The sequence below is a fragment of the Pseudoliparis swirei genome, chromosome 5, assembly GCF_029220125.1.
Source record: "Pseudoliparis swirei isolate HS2019 ecotype Mariana Trench chromosome 5, NWPU_hadal_v1, whole genome shotgun sequence".
In the NCBI taxonomy this organism is placed as follows: domain Eukaryota; kingdom Metazoa; phylum Chordata; class Actinopteri; order Perciformes; family Liparidae; genus Pseudoliparis; species Pseudoliparis swirei.
In genome coordinates, this window is record NC_079392.1 from 16148646 (window position 1) to 16165644 (window position 16999).

Below are 16999 nucleotides of genomic sequence, written 5' to 3' on the forward strand. Positions count from 1 at the left end.
GCACTTCACATTGATCAGGACAGACTGTACAGAGTGAGCCGTGACACTCACACAGGGCAGGAAAGCACCCAGTTGCTGGTGCCGAAGAGCCGCGGAAATGGTTTTCCAGGCGGCTCACTATAACCCGATGGCTGGTCACATGGGATATGATAAAACTCTGGACCGAATAATGACCCGATTTTATTGGCGGGCATCCGGGCGGATGTGCGCCGTTGGTGTGCGTCCTGCCCGGAGTGTCAATTGGTAAACCCTCCGCCATTCCGAGGGCACCTTTGTGCCCTCTGCCGTGTGGAGGTTCCATTTGAGCGAATCGCTATGGACCTCATCGGGCCATTTCACCGGAGTGCACGGATATCGCTTTGTGTTAGTCTTCGTGGATTACGCAACACGATACCCGGAGGCGGTGCCCTCGCAACATTTCTGCAAAGAGTGTCGCACAGGCGCTGTTTCAGGTCATCTCCCGAGTCGGAATCGAAGAGATTCTGACTGACCAGGGCACCAGTTCATGTCAAGAACACTGAGAGAACTTACGGGTTACTGGGCATCAAGTCTATTCGGACCAGTGTACCACCCACAGACCGCGGTCTGGTGGAGCGTCTGAATAAGACTTTGAAGTCCATGATCCGTAAATTTATTAATGACGATGAGCGTAATTGGGATAAATGGCTTGACTCTGTTGTTTGCAGTACGGGAGGTTCCCCAGGCCTCCAGGATTTTCTCCTTTGAACTTTTGTTCGGCAGGACTCCACGGGGTGCTCGACCTCATTAAAGAAAACTGGGAGGAGGGCCGAGCACCAGTAAAACGAAATCCAACACGTCCTGGACCTGCGAGCAAAGCTCCACACACTGGGTCAGCTGTCACGTGAGAATTTGCTCCAGGCCCAGGAGCGTCAGCAGCGGCTGTACAACAGAGGTGCCAGGCTGAGACAATTCACACCTGGAGAAAAGGTACTTGTATTGCTTCCTTCCAGCTCTAAACTCCTCGCCAAGTGGCAAGGGCCCTTGTGGTCACACGGCGAGTGGGGATGTCGACTATGAGGTGGTGCGTACTGATAGGGGCGGAGCTACACAGATTTACCACCTCAACCTCCTAAAAGCATGGAGGAGGCGGAGTCTGTTTCTCTGGTGTCCTCGGTTTCTGTGAGAGCCGCGCTGGGGCCTGAGGTCCCAAAATCCACCAATCCGGCCTCGCTCCTGTGTGAAGACCGTCTCTCCGGGACCCAGACAACAGACATTGCCCACTTGCAAAAGCAGTTTGCTGATGTCTTCTGTCTCCTTCCAGGACGCACAAACCTCATACAGCACGAGATTCACACTCCTCCGGGCGTGACCGTCCGGTTACGACCCTACAGGTTACCTGAACACAAGAGAAAGGTGGTTCAGCGGGAATTGGCTGCAATGCTGGAGATGGGGGTAATAGAAGAGTCCCACAGTGCCTGGTGCAGCCCCATTGTTCTGGTGGTCAAGAAGGATGGGTCTATACGGTTCTGCGTGGACTATCGCAGGGTGAACGAGGTGTCACGGTTCGATGCTTACCCAATGCCCCGGGTCGACGAACTCCTGGACCGACTGGGCACTGCGTGTTTCTTTACGACACTGGATTTAACCAAGGGCTACTGGCAGATTCCTCTGTCGCCAGAGTCTAAGGAAAAAATGGCCTTCTCCACTCCGTTTGGGTTATACCAATTCACCACGCTTCCCTTTGATTGTTCGGGGCCCCGCCACCTTTCAACGCCTCATGGACCGGGTGCTGCGTCCGCGCTGCATATGCTGCCGCCTACCTGGATGATGTGATCATACACAGCACCACCTGGGCGGAGCATGTGCAGCGGGTCGGCGGTGCTGGAGTCCCTGAGGCAGGCGGGCCACGGCCAACCCGGGAAGTGTGCAGTTGGACGGAGGGAGGTACGGTATCTGGGGTACCACTTGGGCGCCGGGCAGGTGCGCCTCAGGTGGACAAGACCGCCGCCATCGCAGCCTGCCCGGCCCAAGACTAAAAAGTGGTGAGGCAGTTTTTGAGGCTGGCGGGCTATCACTGGCGGTTCATCCCGAACTTTGCGGAGCTGACCAGCCCCATGACTGACCTGACCCGGAAAGGTGCCTCAGATCCGGTCCAGTGGACGGAGCGGTGCCAGTTGGTGTTTGAGGAGGTAAAGCAAGCTCTCTGTGGGGAACCCCTCCTTCACACACCTAACTTCTCTCTCCCTTTTACTCTGCAGACTGATGCGTCGAACAGAGGGCTGGGGGCTGTTTTGTCCCAGCAGGTAGGGGGGTTTGACCGCCCCATGCTGTACATCAGCCGCAAGCTGTCGGAGAGGGAGGGCAGGTACAGCACGGTGGAGAAGGAGTGCCTCGCCATCCGGTGGGCGGTTGACTCCTGCGCTACTACCTCCTGGGACGCTCATTCACCTCTGGTCGGACCACGCCCGCTCAATGGCTCCACCGCATGAAAGATACCAACGCCGAATCACTCGGTGGTATCTGGCTTTGCAGCCTTTAATTTCAAGGTGATCCATAGGCCGGGACACAGATGGTCGTGGCCGACTTCTCTCCCGCTCTCACGGGGAGGGGAGGTTAGGCCGGATGTTGGCCCGGCCTAAGTCGGGCGGTGGAGGTATGTGGCAGCGGGGGGTGTTAAGGCTCGGCTGCAGAGTGGGTGGAGCGGGGGTGTGGTTCAGGGAACGGTGTCTGATTGTCATCAGCTGGTCTGGGGACAATCAGACCAGCTGATGACAATCTGTGTTTGTGTATCTGCGAGGCGGTGACTTCAAAAGGAGCTGGATGGACTGGAGAGGGGAGGAGCGTGCAGAGCAGAGACACAGTCTGCGGTCGGAATAAAAACTATTACCGAATATCCCTCTGGCTGCTGGTGACTTATTGGTGCTTTAGGGGGGGAACCTACTAGTGACAGCGACACACTTGTCACAATGACATCTTTGGATAAAATGTGCTTAAGTAAGCATTGATTGGCCTGTTAAGTCTTAAAATCTGTATCCTGGGTCCTGTCATTCTATTGCCACTGCAGTAAAGTTATTTAAGTAACACTTTGTATGAGGGTGGTCTATAGAGCGTATTCACTCACGTGACCACAACAACCTTTGGCGGCCATGTTGGGGTCCATGCACAGCATTGTTTAGCTTTTTTTTTACGCCGCTCTTCTTTAGAAATGACCATCATATCCTGAAGGAGACACAATTTCAGTTCAAAACGGCATGCCTTGTGATTATGGTACTGTGCCTAATTGTTGGATGTGGGACTAATGATTCAGAATATGGGTTTATCAGCTCAACAAGACAGGCTATTACTTCAACTTGTCATGCGTCTACTTCAGCTTCACTCGGCGTATGAGCGTTAGGACTGATCTCATGTGTTTCTGTTGATACATCGGGTTGTGGGCACGTTTCCATTGACACACTCTCGTCAATAATCTCTTTTTGCTTTTTCGTCGAGCGAAAATCAATGTCTTTCACTTGCGCAAAAGGAACTGTGGAGGGAAACTTGGGAGGAAGCCATGAACATGGCAACTCCGTCGGGCGATGTCTGCCTTTACACTGGCTACATGGGAACAGCACTCAGCACGGCCAGCCAAACAGTCACTGCTGGTCCTGAATGAGCGCTGGAAGCGGCTTCATCCAGACACTCGTCCTGGAGGCGGAGCTGTGCGACTACGGATCATATATGAACCCAGACACGGGGCGCTTGATGTTCCGACATTTGTGGTATTTCCACAACAAGTACAACACAGAAATAGTTGTTAATGTCCCATGGTCGATAGCGGAAATGAAAACTGTTTTACAGGAATGTGACCGGGCTATGTGCTGGTACCTAAGGGTTACTAGCGAATTAACCACATAAAGTGTTGAGCGAGTAAAATCAGGTAAAAAAGCGTTGCGAATATTCAATTCCAACCGCTGAAATCTTTCTTTGGTAATGCAGAAGGACATGAGGTTGCTGAGCTCTCGCATAATCAAACAGCAGACACGATAGGTCAACTTCTTCTGACATTTAATAAGTGGACCCCAAGATGGCGCGATTGAGATGCTGACGTCACGTGAATACGCTCTATAGTAAGAGACAATGAGAGACTGTTAACTCCCGAATCACTTGCAATGAACACTAAAAAGACCCTCTGAGGCGAATTTGTAATGTTGCACTGTACAAAATGAACTGAATTGAATTGAACATGTACTGTCGGAAGGTTGAGAGAAAAAAAATAGATTTCATTGGTTTTGACCTATCAGGAGTTATCACTGAGAAAAACTGTTAGTGTGTAAGGAGCCGGACAGGTATCCTAAAAAAAACTAATCAATGGTAAATTGATTCTTGTTTTTGACACATACTGTAACACTGACTAGATTCACATGCACGATACATACAGTTTGCCCTTATTACCAAAACATTGGACTTATCACATGGCTTACCTATGGTTTCCTATTGAAATAAAAGACAAAGGTTTACTTGTCTGAGCTAATTGACCTGATGGCCCATGCTCCAGAGGGACATTTCCTCAAACTGTACTTTGCACAATATAAATTGAGTCCTGAACCTTCTCCTCTTCTATCTCTGTCTCTTTCTCCTGCCATATCATTCTTTTCTTTTCTAAATGTGCATCTAAGTTTCTTTTCTAAATGTGCATCTAAGACTGGGCCCATGATGGCAGTGAAACTAGGTCCTGGGCTTCAAATAGCAGCCCGTTGTATCCCAGGGGTCTGCAGCCAGGAAAAGGCCAAGAGAAGCAGAGAGACGCACACACAGTGGGAGAGGAAGTGAAAGATAGAGGGCGAATTGTTTGATGAAAATTAATATTTGTCATTTGGTGCAGCAGACAATACCCCGTGGACACATATAGTAAGGCGAGCATTATTTTAATCCATTTTCTTTTGAAGATATCACAGCGTACCTGTGTCTCCAGCACAGTCAGGAGAATTTGGGTACTGAGGGGTGTGGGTGTGTGTGTGTGTGTGGCCTGTATGTCTCCTTTGATGTGCTCTGGGACTGCTGGCTATTTTCCATTTTGTTTCAATCCTCTACCAGCACTCCCCATATTGTGTGGTGTCATGTATGGTAGCTTTTGTGTGTGTGTGATTTAATGACCTTGACGAGGGCAAACACAGAAGAGACTGCCTCATTTCCGTCTCCCCGTCCGTTCTCTCGCTGCCCCGTGAACTCATCGCCCTTTCGTCATTTCTCATTCTGCCACCAAACTAAAGCAATCTCCTTTTGACGCAGGATCTCTGCTGCAGATTCAGGTATTCTAGTTGTGAAGGCGGACAAATAGCTGTGGAGGTTGTCAGCACTTTTGATGTCAGCGTGTGACTTCTGAGTCATTCTGACAAACAATACACCAAGAAATAAAGTACAGCGACGAACAAAAGCCCATACTAGCAAGACACATTGTTATATTAAAGCTGATAACTGTGTTAAAAAAGGAAATTCCATTTTGTGTTCAAAGCTGCAGCATTTCCATACATCCTAGAATGACCTGATCTCCAACGTAATATAAGAACATTGAAGATGGCGGCATATGTGTCAATTTGAATATTATTATTATTAATTATTCAAGGTACAAGCAGACACAAAGCCCTTGTCCAAGACATAACCCAATGTGCAGCAGCCACACTATCTTTCCAACTGTTATTGTGCATATTACTATGCAAATTTGCAATTTCTCTTCTGGTTGTGGTGGGTGAATGTATGAACTCAGATTTTCTTTTTTCAGCCTCAGTTTTATTTGATATAGGCAACACAACTAAATGTGTTGCCTATGTCATATAAATGACTCCATTACGTGGTTGCTACTTAAGCCCCATTGCCCCACCTGTGGGGCAGATTTGATGTTTTGTCCTAAACTGTCTATAATATTATAATAAACATGAGCAAATATATTGATGTTGTACATCAAATTAAAGAAGACAACTGGAGCTACAAGTATCAGTGAGCCATTTAAGCACAACTCAAACACCAACTGAAATAAAAATACAAATATCACGATCATAATTTTGTCAGGTGTTGGCCCACTCAGAACGTTTCCGTAGCTAGCGACATGTAGCTTTGTGCAATCATTAAAAAAGAGATGTTCGAAAGCAAGAGGACTTCACACAGATTCTAAATATCTTTACAGAATCCTTCTGCACCAAAGTGTCACGGAGATATAAGCCAAAGAACACAGAAATATTAATCGCTTCATAGCTTTACATTCAGCAAATTCAACATACTTTTGTTCTTGAGAAGAAGAAAAAACGTTTCTCTCCCCTGCATTCCAGCTGCCATGGCTTCAGTGAGTGTGTATGTCCCTTTAAAAACCAGGCGGACTTTTGGGGAAGCGTCATAGTCAGCTGTCAGGAAGTTCAATTTCAGCGAATCGGATTTCATATTTCAAATATGGCGACGCCTTTCTGTCTCCTATTGGCTCACAGTGCTGTCAATCTTGTCTTTCTTGGTACCAATCGATTCTATTGGCTCTAAGTATTCCAATGACGTGTCGTTCTTTAAAATCCGCCCTTCCCCGGCGGAGACGCACGCGCACAGCACCACTTTGTTTGATCGTTTTTTTATCTTTGATTTACTGTTTTAAAGCCACATAATGATGTATTTGCATGTATTGATCACCACAAGTAAAAGTGAAAGTGAAAGAAATGGTTTCAAGATTCAAGATTCAAGATGTTTTATTTGTCACATACACACACAGGGTGTGCAGTGAAATGAAAGTGGCAATGCTCAGCAGGAATGTGCAAGGGCAACAAGTACACACTATTTACAATAAAAAACAACACAATATTTACAGTAAGTGTGTGTGTGTGTGTGTGTGTGTGTGTGTGTGTGCCTAAGAGGGGCAGTTGTGTGGGTCTATGTGGGGGTCCTGGTGAGGTCGGAGTTCACAATCCTGATGGCCTGAGGAAAGAAACTCCGTCTCAGTCTCTCTGTTCTTGCAGCGTGACTACGGAGGCGCCTGCCTGACCGCAGCAGCTGAAACAGTCTGTTGTTGGGGTGGTGAGGATCCTTCATGATCCTGCCGGCTCTGGTTCTGCACCTCCTGGTGTACAAGTCCTGCAGGGTGGGAGTGTAGTTCAATAGTGCGTTCAGCCGAACGCACTACTCTCTGCAGAGCCTTCCTGTCCTGAGCGGAGCAGTTGCCAAACCAGGCTGTGATGCTTCCTGTCAGGACGCCTCTACAGCTCCAGAGTAGAAGGACTGAAGGATCCTCTGGGAAACTTTAAATTTCCTCAGCTGCCTGAGGTGGTAGAGGCGCTGCCTTGCCTTTCTCACCAGAGTGTCTGTGTTCGTTGACCATGTCAGATCCTCGGTGATGTGGACTCCCAGGTATTTATACCCGCTCACCCTCTCCACAGTAGTCCCGTTAATCCCCAGTGGTGAGTACGTCCTCTGTTGTTGTACCTCCTAAAGTCCACAATCAGCTCCTTAGTTTTGGTGACATTCATGATGAGGCTGTTGTCCTGGCACCAGAGTGACAGATCAGCAACTTCCTCCAGGTAGGCCTTCTCGTCGTTGTCGGAGATCAGGCCCACCACCACTGTGTCATCCGCAAACTTGATGATGGTGTTGAGCTGAACCTGGCCACACAGTCATGTGTGTACAGGGAGTACAGTAGGGGCTGAGGACGCAACCCTGGGGGATCCTGTGTTCAGGGTGAGGGATTTGAGGTGTGTCTGCCCACCCTGACCACCTGTGGCCTGGCGGTCAGGAAGTCCAGGATCCAAGCACACAGGGGTGTTCAGTCCCAGCTCAATCAGCTTGCCGGCCAGTCTGAGGGGACTATGGTGTTGAAAGCTGAACTATAATCAATGAATAGCAGTCTCACATAGCCCCCTCTGGCTGTCCAGATGAGAGAGTGTGGTGTGCAGTACCTGGGAGACAGCATCATCTGTGGATCTGTTTGGGCGATAAGCAAACTGCAGCGGGTCCATGGAGGAAGAGAGGAAGGCGCAGATGTAGTCCTTTAACAGCCTCTCCAAGCATATCATGACCACCGAGGTGAGGGCCACCGGTCGGTAGTCATTCATACATGCTGGAGAAGCATTCTTGGGCACAGGGACAATAGTGGATCTCTTGAAGCAGGCGGGGACCACGGACTCAGCCAGGAGAGGTTGAATATTGTGGTGAACACTGGAGCTAGCTGGTTAGCACAGGTCTTCAGTACTGCCCAGATATGCCATCTGGACCTGCAGCTTTCCTGGTGTTCACCCTCAACAGAGCCCTCCTCACACTGTGCTCGGTCACAGAGAGTGTGTGTTCATCCCCAGCGGTAGAACTCACCTCGCTACGCTAACGGTGTTGTTGTTAGCCGGCGAGCTAGCGCTGTTGTTGCTAGCCTCAAACCGTGCATAAAATGAGTTCAGGTCGTCTGCTAGGGATGCGTCGGCACTCACCATAGCGCGGGGTCTGCTCTGGTAGTCTGTGATAGTCCGTAGCCCCTGCCATAGGCGCCTGGTGTCGCGCTGCTCCATCTGTGATTCCACTCTGTCTCGGTACCACCTCTTGGCTTCCTTCACCGCCCTCCTCAGTCCATAGACCGCTGCCTTGTACTCGTCCATGTTGCCGGATACAAGACCGGAGTTATAGGCAGCAGTACGGGCGTTCACAGCTTCACGGATGGATCTATCAACCCACGGCTTTTGGTTAGGAAAGACCCTAACTTTTACCGTGGGGACGATGGTGTCCGCTAGCGTTGCTATGAGGCTCATTGCTACTTCCGCAAACTCGCTGACGTCACTGGAACTGGATTGGATCATGTCCCAGTCGACGACACGCAGAGCGTCCTGTAGCTCAGCCTCTGATTGGTCAGACCACCGCGTTACGTTCCTCGTCACTACCGCTTCCCGCGCGATCTTTTGTCGGTACTCTGGAAGCAGAAAAATGGCGGCATGGTCTGATTTGCCGAACGGAGGGAGAGAGACAGCCTTGTAGCCTCTCTTGAATGGCGTATAGCAGTGGTCCAACGTTCTTTCCCCTCTGGTAGCACACGTAATGTGCTGGTGAAAGTTCGGCATGACTTTTTTTAGGTTTGCCCTGTTAAAGTCCCCAGCCACCACCACAGCCGCGTCGGGATACTTGTTCTGATGCCGACATAACACATCATGTAGGTCCGATAGTGCTACGACGGTGTCCGCTTGTGGTGGTATGTAGACGGCTGTGGTGATGACCGAGCTGAACTCCCGGGGAAGGTAGAATGGACGGCATGAGATCGTCAGATGTTCCAGGTTCGGCGAGCAGGAACGAGAAAGAGTCTTAATGTTCTTGGGGTCGCACCACATGTTGTTAGTCATGAAGCAAACCCCTCCACCCTTAGATTTACCAGACTCTTCCGTTCTGTCTGCACGGAAAACAGAGAAGGACTCGGTTGGGCATATGACTCGATCCGCACCAGCGGGTCAGCCATGTTTCCGTCAGACAAAGATGTTACAGTCCCTCATGTCCCGTTGGAATCTGATCCTTGCCCTAACATCATCCATCTTATTTTCCAGAGACTGGACGTTAGCAAGAAGGATGCTGGGCAGAGGTGGACGGTGGGCTTGAACTCTCAGTCTGTTCCGAATTCGCTCCGTTTCCTCGATGTTTTCGTCGTCTCCCGTAGTAGCGGCTCCACTGTTGTTGATGTGGTTCGCTCGTACGATCTCTGCCGGCCACGCTGGATCGATGGAAAAAGTGGACAAAAACCCTTGTTTTGCGCAAAAGTTTATGTCCAAAAGTGTGCTGTGGTCGTATGCTGTTAGTGCCGATGTGTTTGTGGCAAAGAAAACATTAAAAATAAACACAAAAACTAAAAGAGCGCACAATCTCCGCGGAGCTACCTTTGGTACATGAGAAAAGTCAAATGGCACAGATGGTGCTTCAATGGGCCCAAATGCAAATTTTAGAGACCTCGCCTAAATTCTCTTTACTAAAAAGTCTCCAACTATTGTTCTGCTTTATTTTTTCTGAGTCAAACTTTGCAGAGAGTCTGTTCACAAGTTGTATTATTATCTGGGTGATTTTAGGCCTTTGTTGTGCATCCATCCAGGATATATTCATCCTGAAAGTGCTTTTTTTTCTAATCGAACCTGAAACTTCTATGAAAATAGAAGATTCATCTTTATTTACTCTTAACCAGTAACATATATGCTAATATTTACACATCTGAACAAAAGCTCACATGTGTTCCCTTTATTATAACACCAACATTATTCAAATAGCTTGTGTGGTTGCAGAGCTACACCCTTTTTAGTTTGGGTATGTCATTTCGAGCAGAAACCTAAAAAAACGGGTGGGGGGCAGCAAAGGTTATTTTCACCACGGATGAATCTGCTCTGATTATGTTTTATTTTTGTCAATCTTTTAAAAGTCCAATATAGTGAACACACATCTCCAGAGCACAAAGTAATGTCTTCATATAAAAAAAACAGTAAAAACTTTCCCATTACAATAATAAAAATCAACATGCTGCATGGATGCAACCCGAACATGTTTGCCTTGAATCAAGGCAAATGCTATTAGCACCCAGGTGTCAGAAGCCAATAACATTAACCCTTGTGTTGCCTTCGGGTCATTTTGACCCGAATCAATATTACACCCTCCCCCCGCCTTCGGATTAATTTGACCCCATTCAATGTTTAATGTCGGTGTTCTTTCGGTAGTCAACAAACAAACATAAAGTGCCTCACACTCAACAGACTGGGGAATGTTTAAACAGGCAGCCACTTACAACGACCACACAGACATTGGGGAGTACACAGACACTGTTACTTCTTACATTAGCAAGTGCATTGATGATGTGACCCATGTAAAGACCATCACCACTCGGGCTAACCAGAAGCCGTGGCTAACAGGGGAAGTCCATCGGCTGCTGAGGACTAGAAATAGGGTCTTCAGAGCTGGGGACGAAACGGACCTGAAAACAGCGAGAGCCAACCTGTCCCACGGCATCAGGAAAGCAAAAAATTCCTACACAAAAAAGATAATCCGGCACTTTAAAGACAGCAGAGACACGCAGACCATCACAGACTATAAACCCACGCCACAGAACTGCGACAGCAACATCTCTCTGCTAAACAACCTCAACAGCTTCTTTGCCCGGTTTGAAGCACAGAACAGCACTCGTCCATACAAGACTCCGCCCCCTCCCCACGATCAGGTTCTGTGCCTGTCTGCTGCCAGCGTGAAGAGGACTCTCTCGTCTATCAACACCCACAAGGCAACAGGTCCAGACAACATCCCTGGTCGTGTGCTGAAGGACTGCGCAGAGGAGCTTAAGGACGTCTTCACGGATGTCTTTAATACTTCTCTGAGACAAGCTGTTGTTCCATCATGCTTCAAGGTAACCACCATCATACCTGTGCCAAAGAAATCCACTCCGTCCTGCTTCAATGACTATCGTCCAGTGGCACTGACCCCCATAATCATGAAGTGCTTTGAACGACTAGTCATGTCGCATATCAAATCCATTCTCCCCCCCACTCTGGACCCTTTCCAGTTTGCATACCGGGCCAAACGGTCCACGGAGGATGCAATCTGCTCTGCTCTCCACCCAGCCCTCACCCACCTGGACAAAAAAGACTCCTATGTAAGAATGCTGTTCATAGAGTTTAGCTCAGCATTCAACACAATCATCCCACAACAACTAATCTGCAAACTTGACCAGCTGGGGCTCAACACCTCGCTGTGTAACTGGCTGCTGGACTTCCTGAGTGAGAGGCCACAAGCAGTACGTGTTGGCAACAACACCTCGAGCAGCATCACACTGAGCACAGGGGCCCCTCAGGGCTGTGTGCTCAGTCCTCTGCTCTTCACCTTGCTGACTCACGACTGCAAAACCAGCTACAGCACCAATCACATGGTCAAGTTTGCAGACGACACAACATTGATAGGTCTCATCACCAAGGATGACGAGACCCTCTACAGGATCAACCTTCTGACCACGTGGTGCGGAGCCAACAACCTCCTGCTCAACAACAGCAAGACCAAAGAGATCGTTGTTGACTTCCGGAAAGGCCACACCCATCACCCACCACTGACCATCAACGGTGCGGACATTGAGCAGGTCAGCAGCACCAAATTCCTGGGGTGGAAATCAGTGAGGACCTCTCGTGGACAGCCAACACTACATCGCTGGCAAAGAAAGCACAGAGGCGCCTCTACTTCCTCCGGAAACTGAGGAAAGCAGGAGCCCCCATCCATCATGTGCACCTTCTACCGCGGCACCATCGAGAGCATCCTGACCAACTGCATCACTGTGTGGGGCGGAAGCTGCACAGACCACAGCAGGAAAGCCCTGCAGCGCATAGTGAAGGCAGCTGGAAGGATCATGGGTGCCTCACTCCCCCCCCCTCCCATCCCTGCAGGACATATACAACACCCGCCTCACCCGCAAAGCGACCTCGATTGTGAGTGACCCCTGCCACCCCTCACACGGTCTCTTCAGCCTCCTGCCCTCTGGGAGGAGATACCGGAGCCTCCGGGCCCACACCGCCAGGCTGTCCAACAGCTTCATCCACCAGGCGGTCAGGAAGCTGAACTCTCTCCCCATCCTCCCACTCCGTCCTCTTTCAGACTCACATGTCTGAATGCTGCTAGCACAATTTATGTTGTCTATATGTTTACATGTTTCTTACTATTTTTGCACTTTATGTTGTCTATGCACTTTATGTTGTCTATATGTTCACATGTTTTTTACTATTTTTGCACTCTATGTTGTCTATATGTTGCACAATTCACTTTATGTTGGACAGAAGAGAAACGCAATTTCGATCTTCTGTATGTTTGCACATATGGAAAATTGACAAATAAAACTGACTTTGACTTTGACTTTGACTTTGACTTAAACTTGGAAAACAATATTAATTCTAATAATTTTCTGGAGGTTTAAATTGCTGGCGTCAAATTGAACCCAAAGGGTAAAATATGTTAGTAAATATAAAGGTAACAGGAGGGTGAAACATTGAATCGGGTCAAAATGACCCATAGGCGGGGGGAGGGTGTAATATTGATTCGGGTCAAAATGACCCGAAGGCAACACAAGGGTTAATAACATGCAGGGACAACAAGTGTGTGGCTTTCTGCTCCCGCTGTATAACGCATGGTGGAGACGAGCTCCCAGGTGTCGGATGAATCACTTTATGTGTACATGCAGCCTATTTTCATAAGCTATTGACCATTGCCATATTTCCAACAATCAACACTGAATTATTATTTTTTGTTGGCCAAGAAACTACGCTGCACACAAATTGTAACTTGCGTTTTCATTTTGGATTTGATGAGGTGCCATAGAGTGTCTTTGGCTTCTCCCAGAGAGTTTCCTATACTTTACACTTAGTTAATACACCAACCTTACTCCTACGTCAACCCAGAGACGCACATTGCCTTATGTGTTCTGTCTACTTTTGTTTTACACAACTGTAACTTTCCTAAAATAATAATCATTCTTTTATTTTTTTTGTCAGATAACAATAATGAAAATTAATTCATTATAAAGTCATCATGTTTCAAGAAGAAATAGGTGACATTATTCATGTTAGGTTGGATAAGGGATGGTGAAGAAGCAGCAACGTATTCTAAATCATGAATGAGAGCACATCTCATGAAATAAATATACAAGCCTATATGGCAGAGGGAATGAGAATCCTGTACTAGGAGTTCCGGCTGGCCTTTGAGAGCCTAATTCGACGGCCCGACAGAAGCAGCTGAAACCTGAGTGTAGAGGGTGTGAAGGGTTTGCAGGTACATGTTGTACAGGAGCCTGTAGTGTGTGTGTGCAGCCCTTGCTGGAGTCCTTGTTTATTCTATTTGACTCAATTTGAGGTACCCCGATGTAGTTATGTTCAAAGATGAAATACTTTAAACTTAGCTCCTGCATGCTTCATCCAGTGTGTGTTGGCAAACACCAACGGGTTATGCAGTATTGGGTATATATAATTTCCAAATAATTTGACTTAGTTTAAAACAGATTGATAAACTCTATGTCTGTAAAATGCTTGTGAGGTGAGTTCACCAACAACTGGTTGGATTTGTAAGCTGGTATGAATTACATTTACCCATTTACTAGTACTTGATTGACATTACTGCTCTACTGGATGCAGTCAATAGACTTGTCTCATAGAGGACATTTACACTTGACACAGCAGGAAAAGCACAATAACATTAATGATGGCTCCAGTCCATTTTTCAGTGTCCTAATAAATCCATGCCAGGCAGCCGATTTTGCACACGAGAAGAGTTTTGAATGCAGCCATCGTTAATGTTATTAATTACACTGGTTAGGAAGGCCTTTTAAAAAATGTTTTACGGCAGCTTTCTTATTCAGAAGGACCAATAAGACAAATCACAATCGGCACCTAAAAAAAATAACAGACAGCAAAACAACAAGGCAGTGTGTGTGTGTGTTTGTGTGTGCTCAATTAATGTTTTTTGGTTGTGTTTTTTGAGCAGTAATTGTTATTGGACCTGTTGAAAGTAAAAAAAGAGATGTATTGGCTCTGATCACACAGAAGTTTTTTTAAATACTACCTACCAACATACCTATTTCCATTTGTGCAGCTCAACATCCCATAATGCTAGCCTTCCTCAGTCTCAGCAGTAGCATAGCAGCCTTTTAAACAGGGGTTGCCGTGGAGACCACAGCGGTGCCACTGGCAGCAGCAGCCACTCCACTGACATTCAGACAAGCCCCTCCAGCACAGTACAAAACCACATACTGGCTCCCACATGTGTTGTATAGACACGCTTCCTTGACTACATATGCACAGCCTGGGACACATGCACATACAGCTGGATCAATGACACGTCTGACCTGGTCCTGCATTATTAATCATGTGGCTGCAGCTTTGTGAGACCTGCAAACTCAGCAGGAGGCCAAACACAGCATATTCATACCGTATGTCCAATAAGAATACCCTGTTATTACATCCCAAACATTCTCATTTCCACGGCAGAATTCATTGTGTCACCTGTCATCTCGTTGTCACTTCAATGTGAGATTAATTTAGTCATTTCAAGAGATGAATGTGGGCTGTTTATAACGAAGCGTTGGAGGAAGCATGTGACAGCACTTTCAACAGCACTGTTAAGCGGACGCATATCCAATTTGATGCAAATTCTTTTTTTCTTTTTTTTACGCGCCTGTGTCATGTTCAATGCGTCTTATTGTTGATAAAATCGGATCATGGAATAATAATAATCCATGCATCGACATTGAGAAAATACAACAAGATGCTTCACAAGTAGGCATGAAGTGAGAAAATAGAGGGTAATGGGGAGAGACTCAGATTAGCATTAGTTGGGATATAAAAAGCAGCAGTAAATCAAAGCAACAAAAGCTTTCATTTACAGCAGGGATGCCAGGGTGAAATTGGACAGGGGGCCAGATTTTTTTCAAGTGAGATCTCAGGGGGCCGGATTACACTTTCGGACTGAAAAGGCCAAACACTGACTCAACACATGGATAGGTAGCAGTGTTGCCAGGGCCGCGGTTTTCCCTCGGAATTGGGCTACATTCGAAGTGTTGCCGCAGGTTGAATTTTTTGTCCGCTGGTTCGGGTAGACCTATTTTGCATGCAAATTACATGAATATCTTTAAATAAAAATCCATATTTAAAATGAAATAATTTATTTATACCCAAATCCTACCAAACTGACTCCAGAACAGTACGTACACACCGACACATCCGCGAACACAGTTGAGCATACTCTCACTAGCACCCCCCCCCCCCCCCCTGTCAACAATGCTCGCAGTGGGTCACTTTCCTATCTCAGGGGGGCATCATGAAGGAGTTATGGGCATATTTTGAGTTCTGATATTGGGCTGGTTTTATTGGCCATTGGGCTTGTTTTGTCACACAGACCTGGCAACCCTGATAGGTAGGCTATTTGAAATTATTCATGAAGGCCTACACATCATTAAGAAATTGCATTGGCACCAAAATTGCCTCACAATGAGGCCTACAATTACATAGCCTAAAGCAGGAGACAGTTACCCTCTAAAAACGTAACATTTTCCTATCCATGCAAGTAGCCTATATATATAAATTAGAAATGCACCAAAATAGACTAGGTGCCAACAAAACACATTTCCTATAAATAACACAAGTGTAAACAGTTTTATTAGATTTTTTTAGTATTTATTTTGTATTGTTTAAAATGGGATTACATATCCCAAACATATCATAACCCCCCACACTCACATGAGATAAATTCATATCACAATTCATATCAACAAAGCACAATAATGTCATCAAATTCATATAACAATTCATATCATCAGCTATCTAAAAACATTAAATTGGCTCAACAACAGATGAGGCACATTAACTTTGCCAGTCATCACCAGTCAACCCCAACTCATATTTACACACAACCATATGCCTATATGGCACTAGCCTTGCCATCAGTCAACCCCATCCCCTTTTATTCGCTCCCACCCATATCACACTGGATTATGATAAATGGGGAGACCAGCCTACTTCAGCAACTTGTCGAAGCCAGACACCTTTTAACTTTCACCAGCTTGTCCATATCGGGGGACAGTTTCTGGGCAGTGGCTATTTTCATAACATCATTCAGATGTCCGTGCGTCATTCGATTGCGCACTTTCGATTTATTAATATTCATCACGGAAAAGGCCTGCTCACATAAATATGTTGTCCCAAACATACAAAGTATTTTACCTGCAAAAGCCGTGATCCTTGGGTACTGTGGTGGCAAGGATTAATAGAATGATTCGATTGAAAAAGATGCATAGTTATCCTTCAACGGTGCGCAACACTGCAGTTCTATCAGTTCCATTTGGAGGTCTGGGACCTCGGAAGCGTCAATGGTGAATGGAGAGCGAAAAAGCGCAAACTCCTTTTCCAGTTCAGTAAAAACCGTGAATCGATTGTCAAACTCATGCCTGAGTCCGGAAAGCAAGTTTGCGTACTTGTCCATACTCTGGTGATTGACAGGCTGAGATTTTAGACAGGGGAAGTGGGCTGCATTGTGCTTAGAGAGCTGCGTCTTCCATAACTCCAGTTTA